Here is an 8,639-nt window from a genome sequence, read left to right as displayed (position 1 = left end):
TGGAGGAATGTAGAGCTGAGGTTGTATTCAGATCAGCCATGATCTTATTGAATGTTGCAGCAGGCTCGTAGGGCCTAGTGGCCTACTCCCGCTCTTTGTATCAAGCAGTCTGTGTCTCCCCTCTTATAGCTATGAACTGGGTCATTCCTTTCCAATATTGCGCCTTGCAGACAGTTAAGTGAACACCAGATGGTCTCCTATTGGGAGCAGGCATATTGTAGCAATTGCAATATTTCTTGTGTTAATTTTGTTGCTTCTTACTCAGTATTGCTGAGAATCATCTAAATAAAAACCAAAACACTTCTATAATTATCGCACCAATGGAAGTTTTGGTTTGGATGTAACATTATTGAATTAGCCATTCCCATCTTTTCCAGAATTCTGTATTTAAAGCCCTCGAGTCTGGTTTCTACCCCTGAAACAGTTCTTATCAAGGTCATATTTGACATCCTTTGTAACGGTGACAGGGATGAACATTCCCTCGTCGATCTGCGGACAGCCTTGATCAGGGCTAATGACAGTACTGACCCTCTCCAACATCGCTGTATCCTCTGGGAGGGTCTGCTTTTAACGTCTTCCGTTCTTATTTATTTAACCGTAGCTGCTGGTGTTGGCATCTATACTGATGATATCCAACTGTGCCTGAACACCACTTCTCTCCCGACTCCTCTGTCATTCATAATTTATCAATAATTTCATCTGAATGCCTGCCCAATTTCCAGCATTGGATAACCATAAACATTCCCTTAGTTAAATATTGTGAAGTGTGAAGCCATTGTTTTAGTCCCCAAGTTCGACCTGAGCACCCCCCGCCCCTCCCCCAACCCCAGTAACTCTGTTGACATCCTTCTTGTCACATTTAAAACTAGGATCGATAGATTCGTGATCAGTCAGGGGATGAACAGTTACAGGAAAAGGGCAGGAAAGTGGATGTGGGGAATGCCAGATCAGCCACGATCCTACTGAATGGAGGAGCAGGCTCAAGAGGCTGAATGGCGTATTGCTGTTCCTATTTCTTGTGGATCCCGAGCCCTTACCTCTGATACAGGACACTGACTTCAGTTTGTGCCATTACTGAGAGTGCTGATGTTCCCTTGTGTAATATCAACAACTTAGCAGCTGCTGAAACCTCTTGCTCCTTTGTTACCTCTGAACACAATATGCCAATGTGTTCAGGGGAGGCGATGGCCACTTTATTGTCACCAGACCATTCACCCAGGTAATGTTCACGGGACTTGGGTTCAAAACCTGCCACGGCAGATGGTGGAATCTGAATTCAATATAAATCTGGAATTAAGAGTCAAATGATGAAATCGTTGTGGTTTGTTGTAAAAACTTATCTGGTTTCCTGCTGTCCAAACCTGGTCTGATCTACATGTGATTCAGATCCACTGTCAGCTGGTTGAATCTTCACTGCACTTTCAATCAAAACCTCCAGGCGGAAGTTCACTATAACCTCCCTACTTTTATATTCCATTGAAAGGCCAATCTCCCTTTTGCCTTCCCGATTACTCACTGAACTTGGATGAAGAGTTCATGTCATCCTCACCACCTGCATTCTAATCAACTGTCTCTACTGCAGTCCTGGCAATAGTACATTCACTTTACTTATCCAAGTAATTCATATAAATATAGTAAATAATTTAGTGCCCCAGCACTGATCCCTGTGGAACGTTGCTAGTTATAAGTTGCGATCCTGAGCATGCCCCTTATCCCTTCTGTATCATTGGTTAGCCAATCATCTATCCATACGATTAGACTGTTTCCAATATCATGTGCATATCATTGGCTCTGCCAGCAAGTCTTCCCAAACTGTCCTTGAAAAAGTGGTGGTGAGCTGCCTCTTAAATTACTTCACAAATATGATGTGGTCTATAATAAAGGTTCAGGAGCGAGTTCCAGGATTTTGATCAATAACATCGAAGCAATGCGTATATGTCACAGTTGGAATGTTGTGTTCACACTTATCTCCTCTTGCTGGTTGAAGTGATGGAGTGGAAGTTGCTCTTGAAGAGCCGCCACTCATATAATCAAGCCAGACAGATCAATTGTTGCCAGAGACACTGCCATTTTGACTTCTCATCAATCTACATTCTTTCCATCCAAGTTTTATTCACATCAAACTGCCTCGCAATGCTGTATGGCCACAGTAAACTATAATAACGTGAAGATCGCTGGGATGATTTTCTACATCCGACTGCAATATAATCACAAAGCATTGTTTCCAGTTTTGGTGGAACAAACGACATCGTATTGGTGGATAATTACAGTTAGTGCAAACATAGCTATCCATCGATATATAGTAATTCTGATCACTTCAATGGCCAAATTTCAATTCAGAAACCAAGTGCACTCGGCTGCTTGCAACACAGACAACATGACAAAATGGCTCATAGGAGGAGAAATGGGACATTCAGGAGGAGTGTAATGTTTGCTTTTGGTCACCTCCACAATTGTTAGAAAAACAGGTTGAAAGGATTCTTAAAAGGTGGCTGAAGTAATAATGTGGCATAACACTTCAGACAGCGCAAAGTGGAAGATCACTTTCTAGTGGAAGAAAAAGACATATTTCTTATTTCTGAAAGAACTGGGAAACAGAAGAGGGAATGAAATCTGACTTGGGAGCTATTTCCTAATTGTTGAGAATGTTGTTTCATCACAGTCTTGGTTTCGAGCATAAGCTCTTCATCAGGAATAAAGGGTGGCCCAAGGGGGCTGAGAGGTAAATGGGAAGGAAGTGGGGCTGGATGAATAGCAGCTGGGAATGCAATAGGTAGATGGAGGTAGGGATTGATGGTAATAGGTCAGAGATGAGGGTGGAGCAGATAGGTGAGAAGCAAGGTGGACAGGTATGACAGGTCAAGAGGTTGGTGTCGAATTGGAAGGTTGGATCTGGGACAAGGTGGGGGAGAGGAAATGAGGAAACTGATGAAATCTACATTGATACCATGTGGATGGAGGGTCCCAAGTCAGAAGGTGAGGTGTTTTTCTTACAAGCGTCGGGTAGCAAGAGTTTGGCAGTGGAGGCGGCCCAGGACTTGCATGTCCTTGGCGGAATGGGAGGGCGTCGGTCGTTTAGTTTTAGTGTCCCAGAGCTGTTCCCTGAAACGTTCCGCGAGTTGGCGTCCAGTTTCCCCAATGTGGATGAGACCATATTGCAAGCAATGGACATAATCTTATAAATAGATTGCATAAATCTTAGCCTGCCGAGCTCTTTTCTTTAATTAAATTAAAGAAAATTTTAACTAAATTGGGTGACTGCATGAAACGGTTTGTTGGTCAGATTTGAATCATCACTCCCAAATAAGACAATGCCATGAATATCAGTGAACTGCTCTTTTTGTTAAAAACCACAAGTTCTTGATGTATTTTCACAACTTACTGGTATTCACATCTGCACATTCAATGTCAAACTCTGACATCAGAAATGAAATTACACCATTAATTTTGACTTTCAATATTCGAAGAAGCAAATTAATAGCACACAGTCAATACCCAGTCTGAATAATATGAAATTAAATTTAACCAAAAAAACATAAAACCAAGCTGGGAGATAAGAAATGGGGGAAGGGCATAAAGCAAGAAATGCCGCATCATAGAAGGTGCTCCTCCAGGGAGTGTATTTTACCAACTACCGCTGCTAAATATAAACACTCTGATATGATCCTCCGGTTTTAATGTAAACCATAGCCCCATACAGTAGGTACCATTTAAATGAGTTAAAAATACAAGCCTTGAGCAAATCCAGCCTCCAGCCTTACCCCCCGCTTCTTGGAGCTTGGACCTTCCTCAAGCTCCGGCGGGTCGTTGAGCTCCTGGGCTCCAGCTGCCACTCCTCCACTGAAGAAGCTTTGGGAAGCAGATGCAAAGGCAACATACAGAACAGAGCACCATTGTGAATGAAAACAGCTTACGGAGACATTGGGCAATAGCATCACATGGTTTTTACCCATCGACCTCTGGGTTATGTGCCCAGCACACTCACGCAGCACTACTCTGCTTCTGGGCTCCCAGTAGCTGGATTGTGGATCAGTTTAAAGTAGGTCCTATATCTCTGATTACATTGGTACACAAGGCAGTGAAGAAAGGTTTCAGCACACTGGCCTTCATCAATTAGGGAATTGAGTATAGATGTTGGCAAGTTATGTTGTAGTTATACAGGACGTTGATAAGGTTGCACCTGGAATATTGTGATCAGTTTGGTCCCCTTGGTGTTCTGACTTCTGACTTCTTCAACTCTGGGTTTGTGTTGAACTTGATGGGATACTTTGTCCAACTTAGCATGTTTAAACAGTATCACTCAGATGATTCATTTGAAACTTTTCAGGAAGTGAGCTCAATAAGATTGAACTATTCAAAGTTACTTGGACCCTATTTTAAAATTACATGAGGACCAGTAGTCAGAGACACGTACAGCATGGAAACAGACCCTTCAGTTCAACTTGTCCATGCTGACCTGATATCCTAAATTAATCTAGTCCCATTTGACAGCACCTGACCCATATATTCTGGCAGCTCATTTCATATATGTACCACCCCCTGCATGAAGACGTTGTCTCTTTAATATATTTCGCCTCTCACCCTAAACCTACGCACTCTAGTTCTGGACTCCCCCACCCCTGAGAAAAGACCTTGTCTATTACCCTGTCCATGCCCCTCATGATTTTGTAACCTCTATTAGGTCACTCCTCTGCCTCCGATGCTCCAGGTAAAACAGTTCCAGCCTATTCAGCCTCTCCCTGGAGCTCAAACCCTACAACCCCCAGCATCATTCCCATAAATCGTTTCTCATGGAGAAGTTAACGTTTCAGTCCTGAAGAAGGGTTAATACCCAAAACGCTGACTACTCCACATTCTGAGGCTGTATTCTCCCAACCTCCTGCTTGCAACTTCGGGTTGCAATATGTAGTGGCTCAGTGGTTACCACTGCAGCCTCACTGCGCACGGGACCCAGGTTTGATTCCAGCCTTGGATAGCTGTCTGTGAGGAGTTTGCACAATCTCCCAGTGTCTGCATGGGTTTTCTCTGGGCGATCCTGTCTTCTTACATAAACCAAAGATGTGCAGGTCATGTTGATTGGCCATGCTTAATTGCCCATAGAGTTAGGTACATTAGTTAGAGGGAAATGGGTGTGGATGGGTTACTCTTCGGAGGGTTTGTGTGGACTTGTTGGGACAAATGGCCTATTTCCTGTAGCTAATCTCATCTGCACTACTTTTGTCTCTAACGAAAGGCAGAGTAGACTCGACGGGCCCAATGGCCTAACTTCTGCTCCGATGGTCTTGCGGTCTGAGGTTTATTTGGATCATTTCATTGGCAATGTGCAGTCCCTGGCTCAATGAGCAGCAGTGCCCCCGCTGGTGCTTCCGCAAGTTGCAAGCAAACATGAACCTCTTCCCACACTCGGGCCAGCTTAAGGGCCTCCCACTGCTGAAGGACACATAGGTGTTTCAGCAGGGTGGAGGAAATGCTGAAGGCCTTCCCGCACTCAGGTCAGCAGAATGGCCTCCCCCCTCCCCCCCCCCCCTGCCCCCGTGTGGACCAGCTGGTGCTTCCGCAGTGTGGAGGAGCGGATAAAGCCCTTCCCACACTCGGGGCAGGGGAACGGCTTCTCCCCGGTGTGGACGGACTGGTGCCTTAACAGGGCTGAGGAATTGCTGAAGGACTTCCTGCACTTAGGGCAACTGAACGACCACTCCCCCATGTGGACTCACCAATGGGCCAGCAGGTCGGAGGAAAGAGCAAAGCCCTTCCTGCACTCGGGGCAGAAGAACGGCCTCTCCTCAGTGTGGACCCATTGGTGTCTCAGCAGGTGGGAAGAACTGCTGAAGGCCATCTCGCACTTGGGGCAGGAGAACAGCCTTCCCCGGTGTGGACCAACTGGTGCGGCAGCAGGCAGAGGAATCACTGAAGGCCTTCCCACACTCAGGGCAGCAGAAGGGCCTCTTCCCCTCTGTGGACCCACTGGTGCTTCAGAACCCTTTCAAATTTCACAGTATCCTTCTGATAGGAGACCAGAATTGCACACAATATTCCAAAACTGGTCTAACCAATGTCCTGTACAGCCACAACATAACTTCCCAACTCCAATACTCAGTCAGAGGATTGCGAAAGCTTTCAAAACCCGCAAAAAACAAACAGGAAAGAATGGAGGGCCAAACGAATTTTTGACAGTCAGCTTGGAAGCATCAATGAGAAATCGGCGGACTGGGTTTATTGGGTACCCGTTCTCCTTAAATACACTATATACGTATTCCTCTTCTGCTCTTCGTAGTTTCTCTGTGCTGCAGTGTGTAGTGGCTCGTTGAAATAATGTCCTGATGCAGCAACGTTTGTGGGTGTTGGGATGATTGTTTCTGTGGTTAATTATTTGGTTTGTGTGTGTTGTTTTTCTGTGGACGCTAGTTTGAAGTTCCCCATTGACTGTTCGCTCTACTCTGACATCTAAGAATGGTACTATGTTGTTGTTCTCCTCTTCAAACCAGGAGCCCCCCTCAGGCCCAAAGTCTCACCATTTGGAACACCAATATGCAGACTAGTCAAAGGCCTCCACTGAAAACACGAAGTCGAAGATTCTTGCCACTCCATTTACTCCATCCAAGAATTCCTGAACACCAAAGACACTAAGATAGAAGAGGATGGAATAATGCTGTCCTTTGACACAACAGCCCTGTTCACATCCATTAACATCAACTTGGCCAAAGAAAACTGAAGACACTACTCGAAAAACCAGAGACACAAACACAGCACCAACTTCATCAGCAAAGATAGCACTGTCAACCTCGTAGAACTGTGTCTTACCATCCACTTCGTATTCAGCAACAAGCCCTCCAAACAAATCAACGAAATACCCATGAAACCACCAGTATCAGGATTCCTCGCAGAAGCAATAATGCAGAGACTCGAACAAACAGCCCTTCCAACGATCCACCCAAACTTTGGGTCCACTACAGTGATGACACTTTTGTCATCAAAAAATGAAACAAATTAGAGGAAACCTACAACACCATCAACAATATCCTCGCTGACATAAAATTCACAAAATAGGAGAACAACAACAAAGTACCATTTCTAGATGTCACAGTCGAGCAAACAGTCAATGGTAAATTCAAAACAGCCTCTACAGGAAAACAACGCACACGAACCAAGTACTTAACTACAGAAGCAATCATCCCTCCACATGCAAACAAATCTGAATCAGGACACTATTTCAACGAGCCACGACACACTGCTGCACCCAGGAACGACGATAAATAATTACACAGCGCATTTAAGAAGAATGGGTAGCCTGCACCCGTGAAAATGGTTTCCCTGACCGGGAATCGAACCCGGGCCGCGGAGGTGAGAGCGCCAAATCCTAACCACTAGACCACCAGGGAGCTGTGGATTCCGCTTGTCAGCTTTCCTAAAAATTACTTTCCTGCCCCGAAATGGAACCTGGGCCGCGGTCGTCAGCAAGCTTTCACCTGTGCATCCAACAATGTCATTTCTTGTATTCATTGCTCCTGATGCGGTCTCCTCTACATTGGGGAGGCTGGAGACTCCTCGCAGAGTCCAGTCACGGCGCTTGAGGGGATATTTCCAGGACAACCGCAACAATCAACCCCATCGCCCTCTGGCCCAACATTTCAACACCCCCTCCCACTCTGCCGAGGACATGCAAGTCCTGGGCCTCCTCCATCGCCGCTCCCTCCCCACCCGATGCCTGGAGGAAGAACGCCCCATCTTCCGCCTCGGATAAATTCAAACCCAGAACATTAATGTAGACTTCACCAGTTTCCTCATTTCCCCTCCCCACACCTTACTTCAGTTCCAAACTTCCAGCACAGCGCTATCCTCATGACCTGTCCTACCTGCCAATCTCCCTTCCCACCTATCCGCCCCACCCTCCCCTCTGACTTTTCACCTCCATCCCCACCCCCATTCACCTATTGTACTCTTTGCTACCTTCAGCCCAGCACACCCCCACCCCCCAATTTATCTCTCCGCCCTGGAGGCGTCCTGCTTCCATTCCTGATGAAGGGCTTTTGCCCGAAAAGTCGATTTTCCTGCTCCTCGGAAGCTGTCTGACCTGCTGTGCTTTTCCAGCACCACTCTGATCTAAACTCTGGTTTCCAGCATCTGCAATCCGCACTTTTGCCTCCCCAATAAACCCAGTGTGTCGATTTCACATCAACAAACTGACACAAGCAGACTCAACGTGTGCAGAAACCCTAGTCACATTACTTTACATAAAAGACATCTGTGAAATGATGTCCAGACAACCCAACGCTCTCAGCAACATGGTAGCCCACAAACCTACCAACACACTTAAACAGCGGCTAATGAACCTGGGATACCCTACACAAACAACCCGCAAACGAATGTTATTTACAAAATACCATACAAGGAAATATATACATGAACCCTGCCGCACAGTTCTCTGTGGGAGGAAATGCTGGGATGAGATAAGGAAGATTTTTTTCAGCCAAAACGAATCGGCACTGACTGGACAGCCATTTAAAATCTACGCTGTCAGGCCAGGATGGAAGATCCAACAGGATGAACAGATTTCTTATTTCCTGAAGATTTACAAAGCTGAGACTGGGTTTTGGTGTTTGTTCCCTTTCCACTCCCAGGAGCCGCAGTGGTTGGGGAGG

The 8,639-nt window shown here is 45.9% G+C and overlaps 1 non-coding gene across 1 annotated transcript; it reads right to left on the bottom strand.

Annotated features, from left to right (window-relative positions):
* Positions 1 to 7,307: 7,307 nt before the first annotated feature.
* Positions 7,308 to 7,379, bottom strand: trnae-cuc (transfer RNA glutamic acid (anticodon CUC)). Its single transcript has one exon. It is a non-coding gene; the product is annotated as a tRNA-Glu (tRNA).
* Between the last annotated feature and the right edge of the window lie 1,260 nt (positions 7,380 to 8,639).

Source organism: Chiloscyllium plagiosum, unplaced genomic scaffold, assembly GCF_037043375.1.
Source record: "Chiloscyllium plagiosum isolate Xiang-an unplaced genomic scaffold, Cpla_swu_hap1 HiC_scaffold_27, whole genome shotgun sequence".
Lineage (NCBI taxonomy): Eukaryota > Metazoa > Chordata > Chondrichthyes > Orectolobiformes > Hemiscylliidae > Chiloscyllium > Chiloscyllium plagiosum.
Note: the sequence above shows the minus strand (reverse complement) of the source record. Positions and strands in the feature narration are given on the sequence as shown.